Source organism: Zonotrichia leucophrys, chromosome 14 (assembly GCF_028769735.1).
Source record: "Zonotrichia leucophrys gambelii isolate GWCS_2022_RI chromosome 14, RI_Zleu_2.0, whole genome shotgun sequence".
In the NCBI taxonomy this organism is placed as follows: domain Eukaryota; kingdom Metazoa; phylum Chordata; class Aves; order Passeriformes; family Passerellidae; genus Zonotrichia; species Zonotrichia leucophrys.
Window position 1 is genome coordinate 6,137,703 of NC_088184.1, and position 17,146 is coordinate 6,154,848.

The following is a 17,146-nucleotide window of genomic DNA, read 5'->3' on the forward strand; positions in this document are numbered from 1 at the left end:
GCTTCATTCTGTTACTAGTGCAGCTTAGCTATTTCTCACATAGAAGTATATAATTATAAAGTGACCTTTTTCCAAATGTTGTACTAAGACCTTTAAGAAGCATGTCAGAAACTACTATCTCATCTAAAGCATTTGAGCCTTGCATGAAATGTAAAAGTAATATATTTTTGTATTTTAGAGTTAATCAGATGCTTTATATTGGTATGAAAAGGCACATAATATCAGATACATTAAAATAAACATTGAATTAATTGCCCTTTCTTTGTCTTCAGTAAAGGGTCAAAACCAACATCCTTCACAAACCTCTTCCTCCTTCTCTTGTCCCTGTGCCCACAAATCCACAGTTCCAAGGAACTCTAGAGCCTTGTGCAAGTACCATAAAAGTAGCGCTGCTGTCTGTGGAAAAAGGTACACTACACACATTTTGGAGATTTCATTTCCTCTCCTTGAATAAAAGTAAATTTTTGACACTTGGTGGTTTTTTAAAAAAAATGGGAAAAGGCCCTAAAAACCCCCAGATATTTTAGTGAGCTTCCAACAACTGATACTACATAGTGTAGCAAGAGTTAGGAAGCTTCAGTGACAACCCATGCTACATCAACTTCAGGAATCTGGTGTAAAAAGTCCTCAATAAAAACATGACAAGTTGTGCAACTGTAAAGCCTCAATGCTTATTTAGTCTCGAGAATTTCTGGCACAATGGTTAACTCCACAATCACTGTCAATAAATTTACTTCTTCATAGCAAAATCAAAACTCAGGCAAAGAATAGAGTGGCACAAAAAAAAATGGCCAAAACCACAACCCTTAGTGTTTTGAGTAATTTCCCAGCATAAAAAACCTCACTGATAATTAATGTCCAAATGCTTTGAGCTACTCTACTCAGAAAAGAAAATGGATGGCAGAAAATTACTAAGGAAATTTCATTGATAAATCAAAGTATCTCCACTGCTCCCATGATCTGAAGTACATTATCACAACTAAACCCACCTGACATACCTTCAAATAATCCAAGCAGCCCCTCTTTCCTTCTACAACTATGGAAATATTAACTTGTTATTCCTAAAACGTGGCAATCCTTTTTACACCACACAACTCCAGTCTAGTCTCCCATCAGTCACGTCATCCTTAGCTTCAATCTTTGGGCAGCAAGTTCATCTGTAAACTACCTGCTTTATTTTAATTCTGAGGCATTAGGATGAGTCAGGGAGGTTGGCAGGCAGTCAGTTTTTCACTGACCTGTAAGCACAACAGGAATTTTAATACTCACTTCACTCATTTAGCTGACCCAATCCTCAACAGCACACTTACTAATTACAGTTTTAAATCCTGTAAAGGGGTTTATCCTTCATTATAATAGCCTATTACAAACACAGAGCTGTAGTGTTAAACATTTTTGGAAAACTGCCTCAGTACCAGTTTTTCAGACAGTATCTGCAGTTCTTCCATAAACATTAAAGCGTTATTCTCTTCTCACAGCACATTAAGAAAGGATATAATTAACTTTGTATCAAAAGCATTGCCAAGGTCTTCAAGAGTAGTTAGCATTTTTTTAATGAGATTAAAAATTAAATATTCAGGATTTTTCCTGAAATTGAGAGTTCTTCTTTTGCACCTTTAAACAAGCTCTCAAGATAGGAACACACAGAAGAATCTCAACTGTATTTGAAAAAGCTCCTAGCATGTCCAGATTAAATTAATAGAGAGATCAGAACAGAGATGTCAAGAAAACAAAAAGCAAAAACAAGAAGATGCAAAAACTATTTATGGACTGTCTCTTCTCTGCAGGACTTAAGGGAAAAGATGTTTTTACCGTCTTCTGTATCTCATACTACAGAATCTACTGGCACACTCCATGTTGAGTTTCAGGGGCTTGTGTTTGAGCTTGAGGTTCTGGGGTTGGGGTGAGGGTGGGGAGGGTCCATTATTGAGATATCCAGGAAAACTGGAATCAGCTTCACTTTAGATTGTGGTTGTTTCTCCCCAGAGCATCCAGGCAGTAAACTGAAGCTGTGAGGACAAAGCCCACAGCCCCACTGCCATGGGAGCAGCTCTGTGCCAGGCCAGAGGCTGAGCTGAACTCAAAACAATATTCAGCAAGAGTCTGTTGGCCTGTAGCAAAACCAGCATTATATTGCCATTGTGCCACTCAGAAATCACATATTATAAACCCATCCTCTCAAACCTCAAGAGAGGTCTGGACTTGGTCTGTCTGGAGACCAAACAGGAGATGCTGTTGCTGGTTTTAGTAACAGCTTAGCTTTGTGCAATTGTATGGTCTAAGACCTATTGTTACAGTGACTGCACGATATTCCTCTGATTAATGTAGCATAATAACAGTTTATTCTAGAATAAACTATTTACAACACTAGAATAACAATGAGGTATAGAGCAGCTCAGGCACAAGATGACAAAGGGCTTGAAAGTACAAGCACAGGAAATTAAAGGAGATCTCAACTACATTCAGATTATAAATAGTTGATTACTGGTCCTTAAACGTGCAAGTTTCAGGGCTGGGTAAAACCAAATATGACAAAAAACTGAAGAATAAGCACGCAGCATTCAGATGTATGCAGTATTTATTATTTTTTGGAAATTCAGCTGTAATGTGGAATTCCAGACACATGAAGGAGGACCTAAGGGGTAAGCATGCACTAAAAGCACGATTAGCCCTAAAAGGGCCCTACAATAAGAAAAACCAGCATCATCAGCATCAATTTCCTTCTTGTGAAATGTTGCCAGGCTGTCACCTTCCTCCCCTTCCTTGTTGAGGAAAGCTGCACCTCCTGACCTTAGGACACAGAAGAGTGGCAAATGGATAAATAAAAAAGCAGGGGGAAAGGAGGTAGATACAAAGGTGCATGGAATAATAAGTTTAACTCTATCATGACTGAGACCTTTTCTACAACACTACTCTGAAATACTTAGTCCTAGGCTAATAATAACTCTTTGATTAGACTATCAAGACTTTAATTAGGCTAACAAACTCCTGGCTTTGCCTTTGCATATGAAGAGTTTCTTCAGGCCACAAGCTGCACAAGAGGCAGTGCAGGAACTCACGCACCTAGAGGGAGAGTGCACCAGAAGGAATGATTTCAAAAGGGGAAATCCTGAATGCCAGCTTCTATTTCAAAGCCTCCTCAAAAATTTCTAGTTAGTCAAATAAGAGGCATCATTTCATAAGCAGTTGCATCACTGATAATAAATGTTTTAATTTCGAGGTTTTTCTGCATATGAATGAGGTATCTAAAAGTAGTTAAAAATCACATATAAAGGATTGTATTTTTATTACTCAAGAACAAGTACGCAAACTGCTTATTAGCACCAAAATTAAACTGACTTAACATTTATCTCTAAATGAAAATCTGATAGCAGCTGTGCAGTAAAGACACTTATGAATAAACTGAAGCTGATTTACTTCCCTAGTCATGTACAGTATCCATTTTAGAGATACACTTAAATATCTCTTGATTTTCTTATCCTACTAAAATGTTCTCAGAAAACCAGTGCCTTGCTGATCTTTGAAAAGTGGGGGTTGACTGGAAACACTGTCCTTGAAACAATACATGGGGTTTTGCAGAAACACCTGGCAACATTGTTCTGTTTTTACATAAGCTTTCCTGCTGCTCTGGAGAGAATAGTGATTAGCATACATATGAGTATGGGCTGACTTCAGCATTTATGCTATCAAGTACAAAAATTAAATACAAGCATGATAAGCAACAATTTTATATTTACTTTAGAGCAGTCAAATATCAGTAACAAACACTACCTGATTATTCAAAATAGTGTTCAGGTTAGTGGATTTTTTGGGGTTTTTTGCAGAGTAGTAGAGCTAATTGGCTTCTGTTTTCACAGCCACATCCATTTTCTCTGCAAGTAAGTTTTGTTCAAGCAGCTCAGTTTCTGTTTATCCAGTTACTCAGCCACTTAAGCATCCCTTCAGATCAAATAGCACTGCACAATGAAAGTAAATTCAAAATGATTGCCAGAGGTCAAGATACTCCAAGATGTGCAAAGAGTATGGGCAATAGGACAGTACAATATACACAGAGCAGTGCTTTCATTGGCATACACAGACACTACATGGTTTTTCCATATATATTTCAATAATGAAACCATAAGTAAAAGTAAGGTAGCCCTATGTTTTCCCTTGTTCTATGGAGTCACAGTAAAACAAAGACATGACTAAACAAGGCAAGGAAAGAGCATTGAAAATATCTCTGAGGTATCTGTTTCACTATCATATACTTTCAATAATTCATGAACAAGTTAATTTAAGTATTTTAGAGATCTTATAATCAGCCAACTATTCACTAGCAAGTCACTACACCCCTGCAGTCACATCAGAAATAGCTTTAATTTACCAGCAAGTAAGTAATGAACTAACAGTTTAAGTCACAGTATCAATGTTATGACATTTCAGTTAAACTGGGACCTGATTTTTAGTCTTTTCCATGATGCACCTCATGGGGAGATAGTCGGTAATTGTACTCAGTGTGGTTATGCCTCCATTGCAACTGACCAAAAGACCCAGTTTTGACAACATCTTCAATCCTTCACTCCACATGGATCTTCTTTAGGGTTTGTTTATTCTACAGTAGCTGCTGGCAACTAAATACCATGCATTAGTCAGGTTTCTGGGGTATTGTAGGATGGTTTTTTAAAGGCCTACTAAACCAGCACAAGACTGAATCCTTTATCATGTTAGTTAAATTTCTGACATTCTCTATCAGAGATCTGAAGTTCTATTTAACTCCTCAAACCACCCTCCCATGTCTCACAAGGAGATGAGTAAAGCATCTCGTTTCATGAGTAAGCACATAGCTAAAGCCAAGAAAGTTAAGTAATTGCTCATCTCTGCAGTGTGTTGATAACATAACTGAAGCATGCACTGCACCTCTGAAAATGGAGGCTGGGCAGGATCAGCTGCCAAGGTCAGGCTACAGATAAAGCCACCATTACCAAAAACCATAGTTACTGAGCTAGAAAGTAAAATTTAGAAGTGAAACCCTGAAGTAGTGGTACTTGCAATGTCAGAAGTAATAGGATTTAGCCAATACCTCCATATAAACCAAATGGCTCAAAGCATCTATTAGCTGCTGTATTTGCAATCCCAGCCCCTGTCTTAGTCTCCCAAACAGGGGACTTTGCAGAGCAGAGCCTGCACTCCCAGCAAAAGCCTGTCTCTGCTATTGCCTCAGCATTTATCCTCACCTTAATGCAGAGCAGTTAATAGGACAGTGTGATGGATCATTTGGGCAGAAAAAGCTGAGCAGATAAACCTGTTCTGGAGAATGGAACCTTTTTTTGCATTGTCTAATTAGAAGCAATAGGAAAGACACTGAACATGGTCTCATCAACTGAAGCAACATACTATTAAGCATTTAGGTTAAAGCACATAGACACGCTTCCTTTAGAAACTGGATCTAGTGTAAATGCAGGGAAGAAAGCTGGCTGCAGTATCATGGCTAGCTTTTCTAACAAAATAAACAGGATATGAATATAATACATTTTGCACAGTAATGTTATTTTAAAAAGCAAAAGCCTTCCTTGCTGAAAAGTCATATACTAGTAATAGAATAGAGAAGTGAATCATTGGCAAGAAAAATTCTGTATAACTATTCTTGAACAAATTACATCACATCTAAAGTTATTCCAAAGTAGTGTAACTCATGCTTATAGAGTTAATAATGTTAATAATTTCTGTTACACATTTTCAGCTGAAATGTCTAAGGATATTAAAAATACAGATTTAGGTATCAAGTAAGCTGTGAAACAGTTCAGCACTTGCAAAGTCTGATCTGAGACTAAGGGCCACAGTACCATTACTGCTGCTTGCCAAACATCTGCTATTGGATTCATCCAGCCATTACAGTATCATATCTGGTTACATACACTGTCCTTTAAAAACTGTCAATTTCAGCATAGCTGTAGACCTAGAAAGGGTGATTATTTTAAACTAATGCCAGTATTTGAGAAATCCTAGGTATTTACATTATTTTCATTCTTATTTTACTATGCAAGGAATTATTGGAAAGATAAAAAGCCTTTTAAACAGCTCACTTCTAGAAATTGATAGATTTGCCTCTGCCAACTTAAGTTGATAATAAAATAAATACTTTTAAAGAATAAATAAAGGAGAAGTTGGTGATTTTCCCTGAACCTATCTTATGCCAGTCACCAAAGCAATTGTCAGGCACAGCAGGGGCTGGTGGGCAGGGCTCTCACCAGCCAAAGGCAGCACCCAGGCAAGGCAGCAGGGCAGGCTCAGCCAAGAGCCCAGACCATCAGGCAGATCCAGGATGGCAACAGGTCCAAGGTCAAAGCAAGAAATTGCTCTGCATGTGAGGGTCAGGCCAGCAGCAGGACATCAGCTCAGGGTCCTGCTCTGCAGCAGCCACAGCAGGCAGGGCCACACTGGAGCTCTCTCACCAGCCCAAGCAGGAAATGGGCTGGAGGCTGAGTTTAAATAGAGCCTGGGCCCATGGGCAGCTGCCAAAGCTTCAGCAGAAGCTGCTCAGGGCCATCAGGGCTTCAGAGCATTGACAACAACAGTCAAAGCAGCAATTCTAGAACCTGCATTTTCCTCTTTTCTCATTTACCTATTTCTCTTTAAAGACTGCCTGCTTTCTAAATTAAGGCAAAGACAAGAATCTCATTTTGCCTTTGATATAACAGCTATGGCATATTCTGGTGTGTCAGCTTGTTCTGACTCATCTCCATTTAAGTTTGTCCTGGATACTGTTTGCTTGCTCCACTTTGCACTGCATTTGCCTAGAATTTACTCTCTCTTCATCTATGAAAATCTATTAAGCTTTCCTGGTCTTCCAGTTCCCCCTCCACATATTTTTGTCCATTGCTGTTGTTGCCTACAGCTACACTTAATCACTTTCTGCCCTAAGCATTTCCTATCATGATCTATTTTTCTTTCCTTACCCCAGTATCTAATTTATGCTAAATTGGAATAGGAACTTCTTAATACTGAGATGAAATACACTTTGGGTTTGTCTCTTAAAAATAGCCTTCTTCAGGGGCACTTTTAATAATACCCCAGGAGCAACCTGCTGATTCTTAGTGCTGAATACCAATTCAGATGCTAAATGATGCAGTAGGTGGATTTTCCCCCAGTATTTAAAATAACCAATTGTTAACACAAGTTAGTTTCTTCCCACTTCCAAGTCTGAGATACATTATTGTATATTTGAAGAAATTAAAGACGTCGCTAAATAATAATGAAGTGAATTCACATTTCACTTTCTCTTAAGCTGACTGTTCAAGTGGCTTTGAAAGCCCCAATGTTATCTCAGCATTCAACAGTCCTTGGTGACTATCTTATCTAATAGCATGGGTTTGAATGGGCTGAAATGATACCTTGAGGCAGACTCCAGAGCTTTGCTATGGACAGCAAGTGTTTTTCTGAGAATGGCAATCTTCTTTTCAAACTTGAACAATCACAGGAAGTAGCCTTTGTAGCTTTTCTGAATGAACAAATTCAACTCACTAAATGCAGAAAGCATTCACATTAAAACAAATTTTAAAGTGCAGTGATAATTTATCTAAGGTAATTGGAAAGGTTTTTCTCCCTGAGCTGTTCTACAGCTCAGAGATTAGAACTCAAGACCTCTATTCCCATTGTGCTTCCATCCTTCTTTTGCAAATGTAAGTGAAAGAACATGCAGTGCAACCTAATAGCCACAGCATACAGTGGTCTCAACTCAGAACAAAATCTTGAAAGTGAAGATAAAGACACTTATGATCCCACCCATACATGCATTTTCTGGATTGTTCCACAGTATTTCCCAAGAAAGCTTTTTATGAGACGCCACATGGAAGTGGCCCTTTATTTATCCCCCTGTCCACAGCAGCAATGTCTGCCTTGGTGAGCACCTGGCTGGGAGCCCCTCAGAGGAAGGACTCAGGGCCTTTGACTTGTGCAGCCCAGCAGGACATAGCCTCTCCAATGCCAGCAGCTCTGCTGTGAGGGCTCTCTGTGTGAACAGGCCAACCATGCAAATCCAGTTCAAGGATATCTTTCTAATGGAAATTCCCTGGTATTTTTCTAGCAGATCAAAGTTTTTTGATGTAGGTGTTAGTGGGAGATGAGAAATTTCATCAAACAGTCACGGTACTTTCTTAGTCTTTAAAAAGAGGCGTAAGTCCTTCTATCAGCATTTTGATTACCACTTTATACAAAATCATAATACTTCTTTTTACTTTAATACATCTCAACTTTTAAAGGCTTTTTTAAAAGGACCGTTTAAAATACTTCTACTTGGTTAGTGTCCTTAGAAGGTAGTAGGAAATGTCTATAAATCAAAAAGCAATCAAAAGCCAATTAAAATTATTGTTCTATGGTACAAAAAAATATGAAAATCAGCATAAGACCTGGAGGTCATGCTCATAACTTCCCTGCTTCCCCAGAGCCAAAAATCACATCTCTCCTGCAACAGTACAACAGTATCTTTATTAACATTTACCTGAAGGCAGGTCACACATGCACAGTGTGATTCCACTTTGCTAACAAAGCCTACACAAGGTAAGATAGACTGGCACCTCCACATCTCACAGCTTCTGACATTAATGTCTAGTCAAGAGGAAAATATGCAGGATCTAAGCTATGAACAACAGAACACCTTGAACACAACAATTACAATGCTAAACCTGTTCCAACATACATGATGCAGTGCCAAGTTATCCATTCTAGAACCATGGGTTGCCTTTTCTCCACCATGCAAGGCTCAGCCTTGAGATGCCAGAATTTTGAATTGCACAGCTTCAAAGTAAATAAGTCAAACAGGAAAAAGCAGGCAGCTAAATCACATTTCTTCTTCAAAAGCCACAATGACTTTTCTGGAGCATCAAGCAGTCCCATCCAATAATGCTGTGTTACACTACTGCCTTGAGATTTGCTTTCACAGTAACACAGATTTTGCTCACATTTCTTACAAGATCTTTTCACTTGCATGACATCACTGATCTGACCAGCCATAGTCAAGCCCAGGTACATTTTTAATGCACTCTACAACTATTTCACTCTCACTCAGAGCTGCAATCCTGTTAACACCTTTTCTTCTCTGGTTTTATGCTGCCTCTAGAATTAGCCTGAATGTATGGTAAATCCTGCTAACACAGAGCAGGGTCTTAAGGGGGTTTTCTGCCTTGCTAGCAAATTCATCAGCACAATACACCATCCAACTGACTTCAGAACTGATGACAAAATCAGGAAGAGAACATAACCAAGTTTTTATCTAGTTGGGGGGCAGGGGAAGAGAATTACCAATTCTTGCTTTCCCTCCTTCCAGGAGCAGCAAGCTAGCAGATCAACTTAGCCATTCATGGGCTCCCAAAACAACCATGATAACTTATGTCAGCACTACCACAGCCTAAATCATCAGCCTGTCCATCACATGTGTGCTGGCTCTACACCAACCCAAGCAAACTGCCTTGGAGAACACAAAAAGCACAGAGCACATCCTGTTAGTCAGCTCCCTGGATGAGCTCTGCACGGATTGTGTGAGTGCCCTGGAAATAGACCATGAGTCTGCATCACATGGAGGGAAGGGAAAAGCTGGAACCACAGCAGTGTTGACTTGAGTTGGTTTATGCTGTTGTGTAACAGCACATAAAAGTACTTATTTAGCACCTTAATGTGATTAGAAAAGAAAGAACTGAATGAATGGTATTCTGTCAGGCTGGATGCAGACACAAAAATCGCACAGAAAATTTCAATATAAAGGTATGCTGCCCTCAGGCTTGATGTTTAATGTTACCTAACTTATGGTATTAAGGACAAGCCACAGTGTGCTTTCTACATGAGACAAAAACCTTTCAGTTCAGGCCTTGTTTTCAAAAAAAGTGTAGTTTTTGCTGCTGTTTTCCTAGCCAGAAGCTCCTGTCAGATATTTTTGCCAAAGGAAGCAAGTTAATGACTGAAAGATTAGATGACTCAGAGGAAACAGGTACAACAATAAATTAAATATGTGAAAACATGAGAAAATGATGAGAGGGTCAGAAGTTCTTCAGCCTTAAGTACTTCTAAGTGTTAGGCTTCCCCATGGAAGACAGCCATAAAAACCTAAAATAAAGGCCACGAGACTCAAATTCTCATTTGCATTGATCATGTGAGCAAAAACAACTCAAAGACTTGCCTTGTCCCCAGCCTGCCAGCATCCTCATGAACCCACATGTTTAAGCAAGACACTGTGCCAGTGCCATGTCATTATTAAAGCTGCCACATCCCAGTAGTTGTCACCACCAGTGCATAGACTACTGACCCTCCAATTGAAGATGGCCAAAAGAAACCCCAGACTTCATAATTTAGAAGACTTTTACTCATTATACTCTAAAGTACATGGAAAAGGTATAGCTATTTTGAAATCCATGCACATGAGTAACATGTCTTTATCACTTACTGGTCCTTGTAAAATAAAGGCAAACATACTCTCATCTGCTTCTATCACCACACTAACAGATGTTGAAGGAAGACAAAACAAAAGAGCAAAACATATGGAAAAGCTTAGAAGCTGGTCCCTGGAAAATGACAGATCTGTGGAGACAAGTTTACCTTGGAGCATGCCAGCATCCACTGCTGGTGTAACAGCAACTCTCATGGCTTCTGTTTGGGAAGGATGTATGAAAAGGAAATTAAATGTGCTGACAAAGATGAAGAAAATAACTTTTGATATTACAGCCTATGAGCACTCAGAACATAAAGAGTAAGAATTATACAGAGAGAACATAACTTACTTTTTTAAGCTGACATAGCAGCACCAAAGGCACTTGTAGCATTTTTCATTCGTATTCTCAGCACTCGTGCAGTGCACGGCGCAGTTCATTACTGCAGTCCAGGGAAGGGCAACAAAAACACAATGAATTCTCAGTGATTTTCATCCTGAGATCCCAGGTCTGTAATCCAGACAGTGCTGACTTTAAGGTACAGGTAATTCTGGCTACACAATTACAAAAGTCCATCTTCTGTAATATTTCGACTCTTGGCATTAAAGCCAAACACAGAATTTTATTTATAGGTCAGAGAAGGTATTTTTTTTTATCTCTCAGTAGCACAAGAGAATGATTGTATGTGTCCAGTACACTGTAATGCAGGTACCCAGTAAAATGCCTTTTTTCAGGAAAATGTGGGTAATTAATCTGATTGCAGACATCACAATGTCACTGACTGTACAAGAAAATTCTGTCCTTTAGGGATGACATCAATTTTCAATGTTCTGTCCTATATGCATTTAAGTGTAAACTGGAATGAATAGCTACCACTTGCATTAAATATTCGCTGAACTTGTTTCCATCCTTGTACAAAGATTTGAGCTGTAACTTTCTCAGATCTGGGAGTCTCTGTGCAAAGGAAATGTGTGGATTTTTTCCTGCTGAAGATAAAGGCAATTGTCAAATACTGTGCTTACTCAATGAACTGGTCTGGTTTTGGTGGGGGTTTTTTTAAACAGCAGTGAGATCCAAGACTCACTTTCCATTTAAATTTACAGCATCAATTTAGTGGAATAACTACTGATGTTTATTTAGTTAGGTCTGACTGCTGTCTGCAGCTAGCATGAGGAAAAAGAAGCATATTAATACAGCAGTTACAGACTACATCCAAATTTGTAAATGATAACTGATGCTCCTGGAAGTATATTTCATGTAAGAAGTTCATATTTGAACAAGATAATAGTACACCTAATATTCAAAACAGAAAAGATAACATATCAAGTAATTAAGAATTTTAATGTGCTAAAGCAGATAATATGCACCACAGAAAATTTAAAGAACATGCTGGAGAGCTCCACAAACTATTTCTATTAATTTCTAAATTATTCTTGAAAAAAGATGATGACATTCCAGATTATGTCCAAAAGGAAAGCAGAAGGAAGCTTAGTGTTGTGTCTTTATGACAGACAATAAATGGGACTGTCCAGGAAATCCTAAGTCATTTGGCCTCAAAGTGCTGTTCTAGCAAGCAAATTATGGAAGGTAATCAATAAACTCCAAAATAAAATAATTAAGCAAAATTATGCTACTTAGCACCATTTCAAGGAAGGTTACTTAATATGACTACTAATATTGTGCTGATATAAACTTTCCAAAGTTGTGAAACAAAATCCACACCCTACAAATTTATGTAGGCCATTCCATTATTGATTATTAAAAATAATTATTTTCACTTTTAACCTGGCTAATCTATATAATTTTAATTAGCTTTCCATTAGATCCCTTTGTGCTACTCCAGACTCATAATACAAATTTAGACCAAAAACTTAAGACTTGGTAGACAACAGCTAAATGATTTATCAGTGCTCTGCCACCTCCTCTCAACTTACTTCCATTTCATTTCTCACCTCTCTGCTTATTTTATGACACTAAGTGCCTGTTAAAAATCAACAGAACTAATTCTAACTGAGGCACTTGACAGGCAAAAGCCTCATGTGAAGGTCTGGACTGCACTACTGTGCAATTCAAGTTCTACTCTTCTACTTTATGTTTAAAATTTATTTTCTTTCTCCATTTTCCTTGCTCCAAAAGGTAAGAAGGAAAAAAAAAATCAAATCACTTTCTTATCAAAAACTTACACTACACTGAACAGGACTTTTGTAGCTTGTGCAATTTGTCACAGTTAAGGGAACAGCTGCATACTTTCTTTTTACTGATATTTCAAATGTCTCCTGACTTAAAGCAAGACTACATTGTCAAAAGATATTCATATATCATCTTCTATCTGCCAGCTCTTTATGTGGAAAGTATATTTTTACATTTTGGGTGGATTCAAAATTTATTAGTCATTTAAGCATGACAGCTAAAAACAGAGGAGCATATCATATTCGCGCAGAGAGATGTGGAGTTGAGGAGAAGAAAGGTTCTCAGATTTTCTGCATGAAAGGATTTTACTTTCCCCTGATTGTTTATTGCCCTTAGCTTAGGAAAACAAGTTTTTCTCTAGAATTTTACATAGCTTTGTGGGGCTTTAGAATCTTTTGGACAACTACAAACTCTAGCCTAATGCACCTGCTAGTTCATTCATGACTGTTAGGAATCATTTTTTGCTGTAAATAGTTTCAAAACTAGCATTTCCTATATGAAAGAATATTTTATTTGCATTCCTTTTGAGCTGTTTCTCAGTTAAATAAGAGATTACTCCTTTCATACACTGCTTCTAGCCTTTGAAGAAAAATCTTGTATCCAGACCATGCAGCAATTGCACCACCTGATGGACCTACCAATGGAATCCCAATTATCCTACAGATTTTTCACAACAGCAGGTCAGAACTTGGCTCCAGTTATCAGCCTGATGAATCATGGCTTCAGCAAATTTTTGAGTTAAACTCAACTTGAGAACAGAAGTGTATGTACAGAACAGCATGGAGTAGATGCTGCTTATATTCTTGATGACCTGCTTGTCATTACAGTTGCTAATTGTTTGACACAAAGTGAAGCACAGCACACAATCTGCCACATTTTTAACATGTATTTAGAAAGTGTTTAAAACTGTCTGCAACTACTGTTGCAAAATTAATTTTCTTTACTTCAGGATTTTTTTTCAGCATAGGTGAACTACAGTAACATTTAGGAAATACATTCAATTTTATTTAAAATGTTCTTTCCATCAAATTCATGTACTAAGATTTGATCTTGTTATTGTTTCTATTTTTCTCGGGGCAGACCATTACAAATATGTCAGAATTCTGGACTGAACTGCTGATGCTGGAGCCTCTGAGGATCATTCTAACTTCATAAAAATTACTTTAAACCCCAACTTCAGGGCCTTTGTTCAAAACGAAGTGAGAGCTAAAATTTTCACTACAAAAATGGTGAAAACTTTGGCATTTGGTCCTTCAAGAAGGGCAGCACTGACTCACTCATTAATTGATAGCCTACGTCTACATTTTTAGCTATGCCTGCTTTTACTTCCTCTTTCACATTGTGTGACTTTCTGAACTGACTGGAAACTGACAATCATCTGCTTCCCGACTAATGCAAATTCAAAACGCTCTGGCACTTTTTAAAACTGCAATCATTAAAACGCTTGGCTAGAGAAGTCACATAAAAAAAAAAAAAAAGAAAAAGAAAAAGGATCCCCTGTATTTTAAAAGGCCTCTCTAAAAAAAGAGCAAAAAAATGTTTGGCTATGAGAATCAAAAGCCAACCTATAGCAGGAAAGAAGACAAGACAAAGTGGATAAGGGGCAAAGAAATTTCTCTAATAACATGTTGAAAAGGACTCACAATTTAATGAGACATTCTAAGCCTGTTAAATGTCACCTCTTGCCCAGAAGATGGAGCATTATGCTAAAATATTACAAACCAAAAAGGATAAGTGAGCTACCCAAAGTACAACATTATCCTTTTGCCATCTTATTGCAGGGGTTCCATACTGCTGTCTCTTTGTCACAAAAGCTCCATACCTTCTTGGTGTTTCTCACGGTCAGCTCCTCAGAGCACTGACTCTTTCCTCTTCCCAAAGCAGCCACTGACTCCAGTTCCCTTCTCACCCAGCCACCCCTCTCTTTTCTAGCACTCTGCTTCTCATTGCTTACAGCTGTGGCCTGGTAAAGTCAGGCCTGCTCCTGATCTTTGATAATTGGCCCAGCTGCAGCTCCTTAGGGGTGAGATTACTTTCTACACTACCTTCAGTTTCCTATATTCTATCCCCCTGCATTATCCCAACAGACCTTTGGCAGCTTCACTTCTGCTGAAGTGAGAACAGCCTGTGGGACAAACACCTCAGTGCTCTGTACATAGAATTGCACCTTCCACGGCCAAAGCTAAGCCACTTTTTAAACTGTGCACTTTTTTTTTTTAATTGTGGACTTTTTAAACTGCAGGCTGTTCAGGACTGGATGGAAAGTTCAGCTTTTTAAAGACCTTGCCAAGGGAAAGGCACAGTGACAAGCTGGGCTTTGACTGAGGCTCCTCTTTGGCCACCAGGAGGCTCCATTGGAACAGGATTGGGACATTAAAACATTTTCTACAGAAGTGAGGAACGCCAGGAGACACCATGGTCAGAAATAAACACACAGAAACCCCTAGCCCCAAAACCTTTTCCAGCCGTCCTTCCCCTTTTATTTTCTTTTCCCTCTACTTTGTCTTTTCCTTCCTTTTCCTCCCTCCCCCTCCAAATCTGTCAGGCCTAAAAATGTGTAAAAGCATTATTCAACAAAAGGATTTAAACTTTTACCCTAAGAGCTTTTAGGATTTTAATTTCCTAAAATTTTAATTAATTTAATTTTTTTAAGATTTTTGTGCTAAAAATAAAACAAAAATGTCTAAAGTAATATTAAAAAAACTTCTCAATATGGCACATTTTTACTTCTTGCTGATAATATACAAAGAAAATTAAGTCAGTGAATCAGTGCACACATTATATTCCTACCCCTTCCTTTGTAACAATATTTGCCTGGTTGGTTTAAATGAAGTTTTCTGAACTTTAGCATCTATGACAGCAGCACCAGCTTTGTTAGAAAGTTTCACTTTTGCAGGTTTTTGAAGAGAAATGGAACAAAAGCTTTCTTCTCAAGCAGCAGCAGTAAAACAGACCTAAACCTGCACCATATGATATAGTTTGGGTATCACTGGCATTGTTTCATACTTGCTGACATTTATTACAGCAGTTTAATTTCATTAAGGTATCTGCAGTTTTCCTCATCTGTGCAAAGTAAACCTATCTTAAAACTAAGTACATGCACAGCTTTTTGACATTTTGGCTAAATTTTTCTGGAAGGATTAAAAAGAACATTTTCCTTAGAAATTCAGTTAGTGCAGCAGTGATCCAAGATAAATACCCTCTGAATGCATTGGGAATTTCCTCATCCCCCCTTTTGATAGCACAAGGTGTTGCTAAGTTCCTACTGCCAGGGTGTCAGGAGGGTTTTCGACCTTGGGCAAACCTGACTGGACAGACTGGACAGAACCCAAAGGCCAACAAGATGCTGAATATGATTTCATGAATGTCAGGAAGTCTGGGCCAGTGCTCTTAGTCTGGAAACTGTACAGACAGCAGCAATTCATCTTATAGATTTAAATGAAGATTTCTAGATTTAAACGAAGTTAAATTAGTATGACTATAAAGTAGTGTGAGTGGTTTATTTTTGTTGGTGCACTAACTGGCTTTGTCCCAGTGCCTAGACTTTCAGGCAATAGCCAGTCTGCCTCCAGGCATCCACATCTTGCCAAGGATCCTTCTTTGTGCAGGGCTTCATGGAAGGTTCAAAGACCTTCTCAGAATGTCAAAACTAAAAGAGGCTCATGACAAAATCCAAGGGTCAGGGACCCTTACAGAAACTGATCCAAATGCGCTTCCCTATGCAGTTATCACCTGTGTCTGTTCCATTTTGTAGCAATTCTGCTTCAGTCTGGAAGAAAACAAGCAAATAAAGGCTTTGCCACTTCCAGTGCCTAGCTCTTTATCACAGGTAATCATCTCCGAAAGAGTTATTTGGTGGGATCTTCTCATTCAATGAGATCATTTGGATGTTCTAGACCATTTGGTGATAATGCAATCTTATAACTGCTTATAAAACCCTTTAGGACACACAGAGTACCTTACCAAGTGCCTGCTACTGCTGGTAAGTACACCACTTACTTGCAGTGGTTGTCAAAGCATTATTAACAGACAGTATTAACTTCATGTTTCTTACTTGTTACAGTCTGTTATGCTACTCCATTAATTTTGTGAGCTTGATTCTACAGCCTTGAAAATGGAAGTCTTCTTTTTAAAATTACTTAACTTCCACATTTCATTTTCTTTCATCTGATTACTTCAGAGGAGATTATTGCACCTATAAAAGAAATGAAAAATATAGTAAAATTTTCAACATCATTATTTTATTTCAGTGGTTTTAGGATTCTTAGCTGTCATTAGTGTTTGGAAAGGTAGTGGCTCATCTATTCCTGTCTTTAGGAACTACAGGAAGAATTCTTTTCTTTGGTCTGTTTAGCTAAGTGACACAAACTTCCACAGTGCTGAAGATAAGAACAGAACAAGTCAAGCAGTCCCTCCATTATTTTGAGCACATTAAGAACCACATAAAATTAATTGTTGATGAAGCTGGGGTAAAAAACTAGTAGATGTCTAAGCAGCACAGATCCTATAACCTACAATACTTTTCAAAGATACAGTATAACAAAATAATGCCCATCTCT

At 38.2% G+C, this 17,146-nt stretch overlaps 1 protein-coding gene across 6 annotated transcripts in view; it reads right to left on the reverse strand.

Annotated features, from left to right (window-relative positions):
* GRIN2A (glutamate ionotropic receptor NMDA type subunit 2A) overlaps window positions 1–11,066 on the reverse strand; it is a 185,526-nt gene extending 174,460 nt beyond the window's left edge. For 3 of the 6 annotated variants that reach the window (XM_064726406.1, XM_064726409.1, XM_064726405.1), the window contains exons 1-2: window positions 10,749–11,066; window positions 10,567–10,617 (exon numbers count right to left, since the gene is read on the reverse strand). The gene's annotated coding sequence lies outside the window, so the exon portion shown is untranslated. The remainder of the gene's footprint in view (window positions 1–10,566; window positions 10,618–10,748) is intronic. The other 3 variants (XM_064726408.1, XM_064726410.1, XM_064726407.1) reach the window with 1 other exon arrangement.
* Window positions 11,067–17,146: the final 6,080 nt, after the last annotated feature.